This window comes from Crinia signifera, chromosome 9 (genome assembly GCF_055691185.1).
Source record: "Crinia signifera chromosome 9, ASM5569118v1, whole genome shotgun sequence".
Classification (NCBI taxonomy): Eukaryota; Metazoa; Chordata; class Amphibia; order Anura; family Myobatrachidae; genus Crinia; species Crinia signifera.
Genome location: NC_139225.1, coordinates 31,552,755 through 31,569,343, shown reverse-complemented (window position 1 = coordinate 31,569,343; position 16,589 = coordinate 31,552,755). Strand labels below are relative to the sequence as shown.

Genomic DNA, 16,589 nt, shown 5'->3' with positions numbered 1-16,589 from the left:
TTAGTCCCCCGTATACTCACACACCCCTATCACTACCCAGCTTCCTGCTCTCCTGAACCGTAACTTCCACCACTGGGGAGTCGCTGACGCTGTTTTGCCCACATGCCCCTATCATGCCTCATAGCCCAGCCTCCTGCTCTCATGCACCCGAACTCCCACCCAGTAGGAGGAGACACTGACTAAGGGCCACCATCCTGTACTCCTGTGCTGCCACGCTGGACCCTCACCCACTGGCAGAAGCAGCACAGTATCTCCCACCCTCCTCTTTAGTCCCCCTTATTCCCACACACCCCTATCACTACCCAGCCTCCTGTTTTCCTGTGTCGTGACCTCCGCCAGTGGGGAGCCGCTGACTCAGAAACACCCTACTATACTATTGCACACACACACCTAAACAACATGCACACACAGCCCCCCCCCACACCCACGAATGTCACTGTACCATCCACACTATCAATGTACATCTTACTCTGTAACCGCTTTTTAATTAAACAAAACAATACACACCCCCTTCAACATCATATGCTCTCTATTTAACACATTTCACCTATAACTGAAGTTGCAATACAGGCATCTTTCATACAATTTTAACCATCTTTCTCATATACAAATGTTCACAAATTAAGGGGGCGCAGCCCCTTACGACGGTGTGAAGAGCGCCCGTATGGCGCGATGAATCACCTAGTATATATATATATATCTAATATAGCTCTCAATATATCTACCGCTAATATGTCTGTCTGTCGGCCCGTCCATCCGATATACAGTATATATATGCTGAATTTTTTGGGAACCTCTGATGTCCTGGTGCGACATTCTGCAGTCGCCACTTGTCCATTATCCCGAATACTGACTTAATTACTGAATTAGCATCTACCTGAGTAATCTTTTGGCCATACCCCCTGACATTTGTATAACAGGACTCAGGACTACTCCCGTTCCTGGAATCGGGGCATGGCTTTGGAAATTCGGGGCATGGCTTTGCAAGAATGTCCGCAATATCGAGGCCACGCCTTCGATTTGCGGCTTTGGGGGCATGACCGTTGCTCTAGGAGCTGCTGGCCATGCCCCCTTTCCTCAGTCTATCTGTATAGAGGCTCTGCACATGCCCATAGCATCTATTCACCACTGCTCTGCTAAGCAGAGCATTATATGACTGGAGGGGGGTCTCCCAACTTCGACACCCATTGTGGGACACTGCTGGCCGCGGGTGGGACACGGGACAGTCAAAAAAATCTCTACTGTCCCGCAAAAATGTGGACAGTTGGGAGGTGTGTTTAGGCTACAATAACATAGATCCACTGGATTTATTCTGGTTTGGTGGGTGGTTATCTGCGAGACCCCTGCACATATGGTTTCTGTTTTAATGCTGCTTTGCTTATTGCAAAATTCCCACAACAGGGCTTATCGCCATGCACAAGCCAAGCCCCAAAAATGTCATCTGTTATATTCTTGGCCCGTGTGCAGTGTGTCAGCACATTTCTACTAAGGGGCCTTCTGCTGTCTCACTGCGCAGTAACTAATCCTAGTGTGATGATAGGAATGGGCTGCTCTGTACATGGACTTCAGCAGCTGCTATTAAGTAAGTTGTTTTAGTAAGGAGTAGAAAGACTTAGGGGCCCATATATTAGTTCATATTTGTGGTTAAATCCCCAAAAACGGGTTAGCCGCAAACATTAAGTATGACCTGAATGTATGTAGGAGGGACCGCAGCAATAATCTCCGATCCCTGCTGCACCGCCGCTGGCCACATCCCCCATAGGTTACTATGGAGGATGCCAAGCTGGCCGATGTATCAACATCGGGCAGCAGCGAATCGGGTCCCTGGGCTACCGCCATTCTGAGGTGGCAGTACCCCATTGTAGCCTATCGGCGGCAGTGAGATCAGCAGGGTCGGCAGGAGGGTCAGCCCTGTCTCTGCGCGTTTGGGATAATACATTCCGGCAATAGGAACGCATTTAACAATGCAATCCTGGGCTGTAATTTTCTGCCCAGATCGTATTAGAAATGTGATCCAATGATAAATGGGCACCTAAAAGTTTGGCAGAAGCAGCCAACACCTCTCAAGAGGGGGGTGTCCGGGGGTACAGAGATGTGATTGGATGCCGGTCCATGAGCACCAATGGGTTCTCAACGAGGCTTCTCTGTGGTGTGGTGTAGGCAACAACAAAGGCACTCTCCCTGGGGCTGCTCTGTGGTGTGGTGTAGGCAGCAAGGGCACTCTCCCTGAGGCTGCTCTGTGGTGTGGTGTAGGCAGCAAGGGCACTCTCCCCGAGGCTGCTCTGTGGTGTGGTGAAGACAGCAAGGGCACTCTCCCCCGAGGCTGCTCTGTGGTGTGGTGTAGGCAGCAAGGGCATTCTCCCCGAGGCTGCTCTGTGGTGTGGTGTAGGCAGCAAGGGCACTCTCCCCGAGGCTGCTCTGTGGTGTGGTGTAGGCAGCAAGGGCACTCTCCCCGAGGCTGCACTGTGGTGTGGTGTAGGCAGCAAGGGCATTCTCCCCGAGGCTGCTCTGTGGTGTGGTGTAGGCAGCAAGGGCACTCTCCCCAAGGCTGCCCTGTGGTGTGGTGTAGGCAGCAAGGGCACTCTCCCCAAGGCTGCCCTGTGGTGTGGTGTAGGCAGCAAGGGCACTCTCCCCAAGGCTGCCCTGTGGTGTGGTGTAGGCAGCAAGGGCACTCTCCCCGAGGCTGCCCTGTGGTGTGGTGTAGGCAGCAAGGGCACTCTCCCCGAGGCTTCCCTGTGGTGTGGTGTAGGCAGAAAAGGTCTCCCTCAGGCTGCTCTAAGGTGTGGTGTGATTTAGGCAGCAAAGGCCATCTCCCTGAGGCTGCTCTGTGGTGTGATTTAGGCAGCAAAGGCCATCTCCCTGAGGCTGCTCTGTGGTGTGGTGTAGGCAGCAAAGTCCATCTCCCCGAGGCTGCTCTGTGGTGTGGTGTAGGCAGCAAGGGCACTCTCCCCGAGGCTGCTCTATGGTGTGTTGTGATTAAGGCAGCAAGGGCACTGTCCGCGAGGCTGCTCTGTTGTGTGGTGTAAACAGCAAGGGCACTCTCCTCCACAGGCTGCTCTATGGTGTGGTGTAGGCAGCAAGGGTGCTCTCCCTGAGGCTGCTCTGTGGTGTGGCACACTGGCAGTTGATGTGACTCCCCTCTTTGAATTTTGGACTATGCTGGAGCCCCACCTCTGTAACTGCCACTGGTAAGGAAGTCCAGGAACAGAGCATTTTGTACCTAATGGAATGCGTCATGTTAGAGGGTATGAAAACACTGAACAGATCACAGCGACCACCTCATGCCTGTCAATCATTTTGTGAATGCCCCAGCGAGTGCAAACCTTGCTGAAGGCATTTGCTCCGAGGGGGTGTGTGTGTGTGCACCTGCGCATGAGTGACTATGCGCATGCGCACTCCCCCACCGTCGGAGGCGGGGCCAAATTCACTGAGCAAGTCTGAATCGGACCCAAGATTTGCTGCATCGCAACTTCCCTCTGAAGAAAAGTAGCTGCAATCTGCTGCTTGGTTGCTATGGGAAACACCTCCACATATCAACCTGTCCTGTTTAGACAGATTGCTAAATCTACCCCACAGATTGTTAAATCTATACGTGTTTAAGCTCACTAGTTAATGCATTCTTCAGGCGTGAGTCACTGGTGAGGAAAGCCGGAGCTTGTTTCCAGCCTGATCAATCATTATGCTGCTGATAGGAAACAAGTCCATAAGGAATAACGGAATATTTTGACGCAAGCCATGTGTTCGCTGGAACATTTTTAGATGCGGCTTATTTGAAAGACTTTTTTGTGATACAGCAAGAAATAGAAGGAATGTTTACAGACTAGAAGAAAAGAAATATAATTGTTCTTTTTTTTTCTTTCCACAACAACCACATACCTTTATCATCAAGAGATCGCGCTCAGTTTTATAGTACAAGCCTTAAAAGGGCAGAAGGAGCCAGACAGATAATGTACAGTATGTGATGTCACTGGTATTTACAGTTCGACACATTCCAACACATTGCAACAAGCTTTTCTAGAGTTTACCTTGTGCATATTTGAAGGCAATTATCATTATCTTGATAGTGCGGATAATGGGGGTTATTCAGATCGGATCTATTTACCAGCGCCCTGCGATCACCCTGCGATTGGATAGCTGCTGCCCACTGTGAGTCAAATCTTACCCCGTGCAAGCCTGCAAATTGGTTAGCACAGTTTGCGGAAATGAGCTGGATCGGAAAGTTGCTGCACATCTATTCACAATCACTCAGCAGCAGCCTGATTGGGTAGCTGACGTCACATGACTTTCCATCAAATGCCTGGGCACGCCTGCCTTTTCCCTGACACTCCCAGAACACAGCCGGTTGCCACCCCCAAATGCTGGCTTACTGTCAATTAAGGTGGGTATGGCCAGCTATAAAAACTTAGCAGGATTTTATTACATGACGATCGTACGCATGAGTACGGGATGCGGTCAATTTGCCGGCGGTCGGGATCCCGGCGTTCAGAATCCCGACACTGGAATCCCGACCGCCGAAATCCCGAAACTTTCTCCCTCCGTGGGTGTCCACGACACCCACAGAGGGAGAATAAAATAGTGTGCCGAGCGTAGCGAGGCACCGGGCCCTCTGCGTGGCGAGCGCAGCGAGCCCGCAAGTGGGGGCGATCCACGTCCCCCCCATGTCGGGATTTCGGCGGTCGGGATTCCAGTGTCGGGATTCCGACCGCCGAGATCCCTACCGCCGGGATTACGTATCGGATCCATGCGTACTATGCATGCAATCTATCGAATTTGCAGCAGTACGATCAGGTCTGAATAACCCTCTATGATTTTTGGCAGAACTATCACCTTTGGGAGGAAAATAAAAGAATCCAAAAATTAGCATTTGTTACAGTATACTCGACCTAAAGCATGTTGACCTTTTGACCAATAGTGGTCAACCTATCGACCTTTTTACTGTCGACCAAACGATCCACAACCCGTGAATCTGTAGTGGAAAGGGGGTTACTCAGCTCGTCTGACCATGGAGCCGTTTACAGTGTAGTGATTGGCTCACATCAAAAACATGTCTGGGACAGTTGTCACTGGGGAAGGAGAGATAACAGCCTTCCTGTATGGTCCGGCATTGGGAATAAGGTAAATCCTGGGTCTGACCTGGCTTAGAACCCTGTTCCAAATACTGGACCAGTTTGATGGACAAGCAGTACTAGCTTTGAAAATTCGCGTTTGCGAAAACGGGCATCCCGATGCCATCGGGGTTGGCTACCTGGCTTCCGTGGGCGGGCAGCAGATGTCGCCGGATGTCAGCTACCTGCCCTGTTCACGGAACAGGTCGCCAGTAATCTAAGGCACCAGGTAGTGACATTAGTGAGCGCTTCCGCAATCATTCGATGATTCAGGGCTCGCAAAGCAGAAAACTAACGCTGCTTTGCAAGCCAACCAGAATGAGGGCCAAAGTCACTTTACTTGCAAACGTGAATCAGGCCCAATGTGCAGCGGAAAATGTGTATCGCCTGCACCTTATGTTTCTGCGTTTCATTGTGTTCAACTTCAATTGGTAGCTGCCCTCTATGAACCAGCTGTTGGCTTAAGAACCAGGAACCTACTTATCAAACTCTTCTGCACTTACCAAGTAGGGAGTTTGAACAATATTTACTTTGGTTCAACGATGCATCCGCTTAGATATTTCCACTGAAAAAGGCTTATCTCGAAGGTATTTTTGAACAAGCGTTTTTACAGTACACTCTGAAGCTGTTATAGGAAATGAGAGGCTGCGTTAACATACTGTACTTGCCTACTTTTGAAAAAGAAAAAAGTAGACATGTCCAAGAGCCGCGCCAAAAAATAGTTTTACATTATTTACTTAGAGGGGGTTATTCAGACCAGTCGATAGGCTGCACATGCGTATGCCCGTAGTACACATGCGAGGCTGTCCTGCTACTTTTTTGTGCGCTGGCCGTACACAAGTTGTCGTTTTCTGGGAGTGTCAGGGAAAATGCAGGTGTTTTTTTAGTGAGGGAGTGTGACGTCAGCTCCAGCCCCGAACAGCCTGATTCTATCGCAGCCGATGAGTAAGTCCTGAACTACGCACAGACTACATACACTGGGGAATCATTTGATTGTGATTGGTTGCAAAGGGATTTGCAGCAAATCGCCGATCCAGCTAAAAGGTTGACATGAGGTTTTTAACCTTGACAAAGGTCGACATGAGTTTTTCATGATTTTTTTGTAAGAAACCGACTTGTTCATACTTGGGGTGTGGTATGGCGGTCCGACAGGGGAGATCCTGACTATCAGTATCCCGACATCGGAATCTCTGACAGGGGGGCGAGCGCAAAGAAGCCCCTTGCTGGCTCGTGGTGGTCGTGGACTCCCACAAGGGAGAATAGCCCCTGCGAGTCGGGATTGCCCCTGTCGGAGCACCGGCAGTCGGGATTACGATGTCGGCAATCATCCTGCACTCCATACTTTACCATCCATGTGGGCATGGCGTTAGATTATAATAGTGTGCCGAGCGCAGCGAGCCATGTGAGATGGATGCGGTACCAGTAGCGTAACTAACATTTTTGCGCCTCCCCGCCGAAAATTGACATCGCCTCCCCCCCCATAGCACCCGCCCGCCCACCCACCCAAGTAAAGTTAAGACCCTCCCGAACCCCTCCACATGCCGCCGCTGCATTCCTGGTCCGGCACCACAGATATCCTCCTGGCTCCGTCTCCTGCAGTTATGAAAAATTACACAGCAAAATGGCTGCCCCTAATAGCAGACAGTTTTTAAGGACGCCGCCTCCTCTAACATTCCTAAAAACTGTCTGCTGTATGGGGGCAGCCATTTTGCCGTGTAATTTTTCATTACACAACAGGAGGATATCTGCGGTGCCGGACCAGGCAGGTATGTGGCGGCGGCATGCGGAGGGGTAAGGGGGGCGGCTCTGAGCAGTGTGCCCTGATGAGCACCGGCGGCGCCCCACTGGCGCTTGCTCCCCCAAGTAGCTGCTGTACGGTAGCTACACCACTGCGCGATAAACTTTTACGGTGTCTATCCTGACAGTTGTCGCCATAGACAACAGCAAAAACATGAAAAACTCACATCGACCTGTGTCAACCTTTTGCATGTCAACCTTTTGAGTGCTGACCATTTGACCATGTTGACCTTTTGACCCTGTCAACATGGATTATAGCTCGACCTCAATGGGTCTAAACCATTGATGGTTTAATGTCACTATTAGATAATTTTGCCATTGACAGTGGCAAACCAATGATTTTCTTCTGCCAACCTGTTACCCCCCATGAGTTGGTGCCCAAACTTGAAACAGCTACAATGCACCCATAAAGTCCTACTCCCAGGTATAGACCTGGCAACCTGAGTCAGTTAAGACCATCATATGGTGAAGCTATCAATGGTCATCCATTGCACTGGTAATGAGCAATGGCCTTCTGTAGTTATGCTGATCACATGACCACACCCCCAAGGATGTGGTCATGTGATCAAAATAACTACAGAAGGCCATGCCCAAACCTTGTGGGTGTGTCTCCACAACATAAGGTGGCATGAAAACACACCCAGGTTGTGTCTACATACCAATCGGACATGTCCACTTAATAATCGGGCATGATCACATCCATGTCTACTGGACAAAAGGGGCTTGGCATCAACATATACACACCCCCAGGGTATACCTACAAAATAATGGGGTCATTTCCATATTATGAAAGTATGTTTTTATGTCTTGAGCCAGAGCAACTCCACACAGACCCTAAAGGATTCCATTCCGAACATTCCTCTCGTGGCTTTGTTTAGTCTACAAACTTTACTTTTCCTTTTACAACATCTGCCAGATTCACGTAGTTGTTAAAAAAATTAGAACTTACATTAAGTACAAATATGTATTTTATAAATATGTGTATAATAGTGATAAGAATAATATGTATTTTTAAGCCATTTGCTTCCCAGCCAGGAAGCGTGGCACGGCATAGGTATTTGGTGAAGGGGCGTCACCCACGAATGCATTATCATGGTCCCGCCCCAACTAGAGATTGCTATAGCTGCCAGGGGGGCAGGGTTAGGATGACACAATACTGTGCAGACATGCCATTGGCTGCCCAGACTGCTCACTTCACTCAGAAAGTGGGCATCGTTTGTTGAATGCAGGCAGATTCGGGCAACTTGAATACTCTTCTGGGCAGCCAACATTTGGGAGACTACGCAATTTGGATGTATAAACATTTTTCCTTCCACATATGAACCTAGTAGTTTCTGTCCCATTAGGAAAAATTGAGCTTATTTTCATTACAGATAAAGGGCAAGATGTACTAAGCCTTCAAAAGTGATAAACGGTTTATTACTCTCCACTTTATCACTTCAACCAATTACTTTATCACTTCAACCAATCAGCTCTCAACTGCAATTTTTTAAACACAGCGTGTAACACGACAGGAACTGATTGGCTGACACTTTATCACTCTCCACTTTATCACTTTTCAAGCTGAGTACATCTGGCCCAAACTCACAGCCAATTGCCCTACATATAACCTTAGCAAATGATGTGTGACTGGAAATAATGTTCCATTCCCCTATCAGTCCTACCGTGACATTTGCACTTATCATGTGTTTGTCTGACGTCTGTCTGCTCAGAGGATTACACCTGAGGAATGCTCTGTTATCCATTAATAATAATAATTTTGCACAACCCTGTACTTAATAACACCGGTAGGATGTCCTACAATCCACTGGCTTGTAGGATGTGCTTGGAGCCTCTCACTGGCATGATACGCTATTGGGACTAGTAGTTTCACTGACCCTAAAGAGATACATGCTTCTTGCACATGTTGGGTTTCGCATATCTACATCACAGAGGTGGAAGTGGCTGTCAAAGTCCTGATTTAATGCTGTGTACCCAGCAAGATCGGTAGCAAAGGGGTCCCGAGGGGGTACTGGGGCCTTTTGTCTTGATAGCGATGTCCTCCATCACCCTTCATGTACAGAAGGAAGCCGCTGATACTGGAAGGCGGAGAAACGCGTAGAGGGCGACGGGACAACTTTGTGGCAACTGGATACAGTTTGGAGGATTAATACACTCAGCGACCGCAGTGAACTGCTAAAAATCATTTGGTCCTATTTACTCCTAAGTATCGATAGCCGGATCCCCACCTTGATGAAAAGGATACAAACCCTCAGAAAATAAGGCCCTTATTCTAATTCGGACGGTACGGCCCGCGTGCGGCCGTACCGCCGATGTTTTTAATCTGCACATGCGCAGAGGTGAATCTGCGCATGTGCAGCCCCCTTCGCCGCAGACGTATTTCGTCCGCCGCAAAGGGGGCGTATAGGGGCGTGAGAGGCATCATGCCCTCATTTCCCTATGTGTACGCCCCGCGTTTCATGGGCGTTCCCATGCAAACGCGGGGCGTATGCATGGTAATGAGGCCATGACGCAACTCATGGGGGCGGAAAGCTGACGTCGCCGGATGTCAGCTTTCAGCCCCCATACAAGCTACCACACGGACGATTGTCCGTGTGGTCTCAGCTTGCGGGAGCTGCCGCGGCGTGCGGACCTGCCTTCGATGGTCGACGACCATCGAATGCAGGGGGCAGCTCCCACCATGGTGGAGGCGTACGCCTCCACCATTTTCATGCGGATCGGCAGCCGTCCGTGTACGGACGGCCGTGCCGATCCGTCTTGTAGGCGGGGATTCGTCTGGTGCGGTCGGAGCCGCATATGCGGCTCGACCGCACCAACCAGAATAAGGGCCAGTGAGTTAAATCCACTAACATGTGCACATGAGTGGGGGACAGTCACTCCTGATAATTGGGAGATTTTTTACTAACCGTTTTTTTATTAAATGTTATGGACTAACAAGTTGAACACAGTTCAAAAGTATTCTACTAACAGTCTAAACAGAGCATTGTTATATGTGTGTTCGTCTTGTTTGTCACAGTGGCCACTAACAAATATATGAAATTGATTATGTTTTTAATTTTGATTGATTTTTTAATAAATTGTATATGATTTTGCAAAGCGCAGCTCCATTGTCTTTTTTCTTGTAACCTCACATTCTAAAGGGGTTGGTAATCCCCCTTATTGGGAGCTGCTGCAGTGCAAAATTAGACAATCAGCGCTCAAACCTTTTCTCTTTTTTTCTGAGATTGTCGTACCAACCCGCCGGCAAAATCGTTATGTATATCGTCCGGTGTATACCCAGCTTAACTCTCCTTTTCCAATGTCTGTCCCACAGTCAACAAGAAAACTGCACAAGTACTCCCTTTAGAGGCCAAATCATGGCGCCCTTGCACTCGCCACTGCGTGTATGCTGGAACTTGTAGTCCTCCAGCGGCTGGAACCTCAGATTGCTTACCCTTTGCAATCAAATTGCAGGCTGGGTTTGAAAAATGACAGGATCTGATTGGCTGCTGCGCTATCACCTTCCACTTTATCACTTCATCAGGCGTAGTACATCTGCCCCTTATATAACTTTATCATAGTCAATATGAATAGTTATGACTGGAAAGCTTTGTCAGACTGCGCAGCTGCGAGATCTCGGGCTTTCTCTTTGTTAGCAGTTTCTTGGCTCTGGTTTTGGCTGCGGTTATAGGGCTGAAATAAACAATGTAGGGTATGAGGCGTTTACTGATGGGGGCAGTGGCTCCTATAACACAGACCTCCCAGTTAGTGATAGCTCCAGCTTCGGCTGAACCCAGTCAGGCCTCTTAAATTGTGCAGTGATGGCAACAGATTATAGTTCCTAATCAATAGCCATTATGGGGTGTATATACGAAGATGGGAGTTCTGTTGAAGATGGGATGTTGCCCATAGCAACCTAGCAACCTATTTATTTATTACCAGCTATTGATATAGCGCACACATATTCTGCAGCGCAGTACAGAGAATATTTGAACATTCACATCAGTCCCTGCCCCAATGGAGCTTACAATCTATATTCCCTACCACATGTACACGCACACACAGACCTTATAGGGTTCATTTGTTGCGAGCCAATTAGCCTACCAGTATATTTTTGGATTGTGGGAGGAAACCAGAGTACCCGGAGGAAACCCACGCAAGCACAGGGAGACTATACAAACTACACACAGTTAGGGCCATGGTGGGAAACAAACCCATGAGCTCAGTGCTGTGAGGCAGTAATGCTAACCATTACACCATCCGTACTGCCCAATCAGATTCTCTCTATTATCCTCTAGAAGGTGCAAAATAAGTAGAATCTGGTTGCTATGGGAAACATCCCATCTTCAATAATAGAACTCCCATCTTAGTAAATGTGTCAGAGACTTATGCCATGGACTGTTACTATACATTTTAGTCAATGAACAGTTTAGTGTCCAGAAAACACTTGTATATTGTCTTTAGCTTTTACTAGTTATTGCTGGCATTGTGTTGGATAACCCGTGAACATCATTTTCTGCATTATACTGTACTATTTTTATCCTACACTTTTGATGTTGAAGAACTACAAGACCAAGTATGCCCTTCCAGGCAATGGCAAAAGCTGCCATAGATTTTTTATTATTATTATTATTATTAGTGTTTATTTATATGGCACGACAAGGGTTCAGCAGCGCCTAACAATACATAAATGAGCTTAAAAATCAAACAATGAAATAAAAAATTACAGTAGAAGGCAATTTAGCACAAGTACATGGTAAATAAAGACAGTTCCGTCAGGGTACAGGACACTGAAGTAATAATTAGAGTGGCAGAGAGAGGCGCCCTGGTAGAAACCTAATGCAGGTGTTGGACTTCTGAGATGCCACTGCCACACTTCCACCTGAGCTTCTGGAAAGTCGGCATTGGTGTCTGTGTGGGTGGGTGGTGGGGGAAGCAGTTTTACCTAGTGTGCCAGAAAACGTTGTACCGGCACTGAGTGGTGGCTGAATAATATCAGAAATTATCAACGAGTTTTACGACCAATTTTTTTTTTTTAAATTCCATAAGTTAGAAGATAGGCTATATAATAATAAGAATAATGATAATAATTGCACAATAGTAGCAAACTAACTATTGCATGACAATTGCTGACTGATCCTTCTCAGACCAACTTATACAGAATACACCATTCTGTAGAAGTTGGTCTGTAGAACTTGCACAACATCTGCCCTGCCAACACAACGCTCGCACATGTTAAGCCTCACTGGAATCCTGGGGCTTCTCCGCTTGTGGTCACTGGGATGTAGCCCGGCTGGTCCTGACCGAGCACCGCAGCTGTCCCATTCATACACTTCGGAAGTGTCTGCCACTATCTCTGCAGCCCATTCAGTAAACCCAGCAACTATGCTCACACAAGAATTCAATGTATCAAACTGCTGCATCCCAGTGGGGCGATGGTTACTGTACTTGTCCCTGTTCTCCCAAAACGTTCTCTCATACCTTTACATCTATGCAATAGTAGTTGTATTCTAACATCTCTTAGATGCTACATGTGAGACGATCATCGCCGTTATTAGGAAATATTGCAGAATTGACTTTGCTATCTCATAGAGAACGAGGATGCAGAGAATGGACAAGTTTAAAATTAGAGATGTGCAGGTTCGGATTTACTCGGTTAAAATGAATAAAAAAGAATCGGTATTGGCTGTCCAAGGACTTCACAGTTTTATCATGCACAAAAGAACACACATTAAACCTACAGAGAAGAAGTTTCCACTCTACCTTTTCTTTAGCGTCAAATAAAGGTCCCTTTCCAGCCGAAACACTTCAAATGCCTTTTTTTAAGTCCCGAGGAGACGATTCCTTCCAGAGGAGTTTATGGTTTCTCCTTGTCTTCCAACTCTTGTGTGTAAGAGAACCAGGCACCCACCCGTCTGCCCCCCTTAGTCTGACTGACTGCACTAGGAAAGTTTCCTGCAGAGTTTTGTGTGTGAGGTTTAAGGATGTAATTTCCTTGCACACAGCAATCTCTCAATGCTCCGATTGCTTCCACCTCCTCCTCCCCACTCAAAATATAATGCATGTAAACCACGTCGGGTTCCAGTGACATGTGGCTTTTATCATCGCACCTGCCAACAAAATAACCCTCATCTGCCTCTCTGCGTCCTTCCGAATGTTTATCTGCGATGAATAATATCCCGAGGACTTTTATAGTCCACAATATAAAACCGATTTCTGCGCTTTGCTTTGATTATTGCGAGAGGACGGCTGTTTTCATATCCCTCTCCGGAGCGATGTCATCGTGAGGTTTGTTTGTGCCTTCGGAATTTGTTTTGCGGATGGAGCCATGATATTAAATGCACGTCAAGCAGTTTGGCCATTGTATTACTGTCATCCTCGTCTTGGACTACTCCAACCAACATGCTTCCATTCTTACTTGGACTCTTTCGGGTCCATCGTATACATATTTTTGGCCAGATAAAGTAGAGAGAGATTGAGGGGTCTATGGACGAGATGTCCTAAGCCTTGAAAAGTGATAAAGTGGAGAGCGATAAACCACCAACCAATCAGCTCCTTGCTGTTATTTTACAAATGCAGGCTGTGACATGAGTTAGAAGCTGATTGGCTGGCACTTAATCGTTCTCCATTTTATCATTTTTGAAGGTTAGTACATCCGGCCCAGAGTCTCTTGGAGAGAGATACAGTGGAAAGAGATAAAATACCAGCCAATCAGCTGGTTGGAAGGATGACACAAGCATTAGGTCAAGGGTTTTTCACATTTATTTGTCCATAATTTCTACGTAAGTTGACATGGACACCGTATCAGTGTACCTCGTCCCCGTGCTTCAGGCACAGTGCTTCCGCACGCTATTATATTCTCCTCAACGCCTAGTGGATCATAGTGTATTAAATACTGACTGTTTTGGTAAAAATAATGTAGGAGGGCCATGCTCACAAGCTTACAGTCTATAAGGAAATAGGCATTGGTACATAAGGATAGGTGCTGTCTATTGCATAGTTGTCCACCGGAGGGGTTCTATGTGGTCTGCTTGATATCACATCACAACAATCAGGAGCGTAACTTTCAGAGACAATTAGGGTGGCCAATCCCGGGATCGGGATCGGCGGGATCCCGGGATTTGGCCCCCAAAACGCCGGGATTTCAATCCCGGGATTGGAGTTTCCAATCCCGGGATTTCGGGATTAGACTGCGCATGCGCGCAGTCTAATGCCGGGCAGCGTCTGAGCATTGCTCAGACGATGCCCGACTTCTCCCGGCAGCACTGCGCAGCGTGACCTCTCAGCGTGAGATCAGAGGTCACGCTGCGCAGGAAGAGGTCGCGCCCGGCATTGTAATGCCGCACCGCCCGCCCAGCCAGCGCACCCACCCAGACAGCCAACGCGTCCACCCGCCCGCCCAGCCAGCCAGCCAGCCAGCGCGCCTACCCAACCAGCCAGCGCATCCACCCGCCCACCCAGCCAGCACGCCAGCCCGCACCCAGCGGCATTGACGACCCGTCCCCCACCCAGCAACCCCTCAAAATGTAAGTAATTTTGGGGCAGTCTTTTTATTGGGAAAGCCAATCCCGGGATCCCGGGAATCCCGGGATTGAGCATTTTTCAATCCCGAATCCCGGGATTGAAAAAAATGCCCCGGGATTGGCTTCCCTAGAGACAATGGATGCACCTGCCCCCGGGCTCCAAACCATAAAGGGGCACCTGCATGTTCAGCAGCACCCGTGTGGTTCACAATGGGATTGAGGTGCTGCTCTTTCAATGTAACTGTGTGTCGTGTCGCACTCGCTGCTGCTGCAGAGTTAATCAGCTCTGTCCCAGGAGCCCCTTGAACATCTGCAATAGGGGACATGAAAGCTCCTGCTGGGTACCGCTCAGCCTGTGCTTCATCAAGCACAGATAAGTGCTGATTTACACTGCAGACCGCTGAAACTCGTGAGTCTGACCCTGCGACTGCTGTCACACCTTTTCTTAAGCGGAGGGGGACCAGATTCCAACTTGCCTCCAGGACGACTGGGATAAACTTATGCCTCTGACAGCAGGGGCGGATCCAGGATAAAATGACAGGGGGGGCACCACGATAAAAGAGGGTTTGGGTGGGGGAGGGGCAGTGTTAGTGGTGTCAGTGTACATGCTAAGAGAGTGGCAGAGAGAGGGTGGGAATGGGATTAAAAATAGGTCATGGCATTTAAAGTACGCAGGCCCACCATGGCGACAAAAGTGAACGATGTAGTTGTGCGCACGCCGAAGGCACGCTCCGGGGAAAGGGGTGTGGCCGCTCAACAGGGGGCGTGTCCTTGAGTGTAGTGTACCACACCATATACAACTTCTACACAATATGCAACAAAATACTAGACCCAATTATTCTTGCCCCTTACACATGATGCCAAATGGAATGAGCCGAAATTCACATAATGCCACATGGATTGAGCCAAAATTCAAATAATGCCACACGGATTGAGCCAAAATTCACATAATGCCACACGGATTGAGACAAAATTCACAATACGCTTCATAAACAGGGACATTGTCCGGCAAAGGCGCGCATTAAACATTTACACCATAATGTCTATTACACGTTAAATTACACACCATTATGTCCATTATGTATTATGCCAAACACCATAATGCCTATTAAAGATTATGCTACATAAGTGCTGCTTATCTAGATGCCCATTGCCAAGGGTTTCATGCTCATTGCCAGATGTTCCATGCTCGTTGCCATGTGGGATTACATGCTCATTGCCAAGGGGGAATACATGTTCACGGTAATCGGGGGACAGCCGCCGCCAGGCAGAAGTGATAGCCACTGACAGTGGCAGAGCCTGGCTGTATTCAGAGCACTGCAGGTCCCGGCTATTTGAAATAATACCCCTTTCACACCAGAAAATGCATTCCCAGGTTGGCCCCTTTTACACCAACCTAGCCCCTGCCTTTTCTGGTGTGAGGGGGAGAACTTTTGAGTGGGCTTTGAATGATTTTGGTCCAGTGAATCTGGAACGTTTGGTTCCAGAGTAATCTGCCCTCAAAGAACACGAACAGCCATGAAATTACATTTCAAAAATAAAAAAATCGGTTTACCCGCAATATCTCTGGAACCGATTGACCGATATGACCATCCTGGTATCATATTGAAGGCCCAGCGATTTGGAATTGAATGAGTGCAACCACAAGCTTCTGTGATGCCAGGGGGGGATCTGGCAGCCGTCGGAACAGGGTGGGGGGCGGAATTAACGGGTCCCATATTATCCTATAGGGAAAAACGTTACAGGTTTGCCAGGCGATATCTCCGGTTCCCGGGGGCTAGAGACACTAGGCTGGGCTCGTTGGAAAGCCCTGGTCTTCAGCTACAAAATGAAATGACAGGGGGGCACGTGTCCGGGTTCCCCCCCCTGAATCCGCCAATGTCTGACAGCAATGATGAATGAGGGTCAGAAGGAATATAAAGGAATGACAAGATGTGTGTGTGGCCTGTACAGTGGCGATATAATTGGATAGGAAAGCTTACGATGGTTGAACATAATGCCTACTTTGCACCGATATGCGGTAGGGTGAGGCAGGCACAGCATTTCCTGTCATACTAGCAAATATGCCGGCATTTTGAATTGATAAAGTATGTCAAACATACAAATAATTTATAAAAAAAATCTTATTTTTATTATTCTAATCATTTTTATAGTCAAAATGCTAAAAGTCTATCCAGGTGAGGCA

At 48.1% G+C, this 16,589-nt stretch overlaps 1 protein-coding gene across 1 annotated transcript in view; it reads right to left on the bottom strand.

Moving 5' to 3' along the window:
* BGN (biglycan) overlaps positions 1 to 13,156 on the bottom strand; it is a 72,999-nt gene extending 59,843 nt beyond the window's left edge. Inside the window, exon 1 of the mRNA XM_083158699.1 lies at positions 12,645 to 13,156. The gene's annotated coding sequence lies outside the window, so the exon portion shown is untranslated. The remainder of the gene's footprint in view (positions 1 to 12,644) is intronic.
* Between the last annotated feature and the right edge of the window lie 3,433 nt (positions 13,157 to 16,589).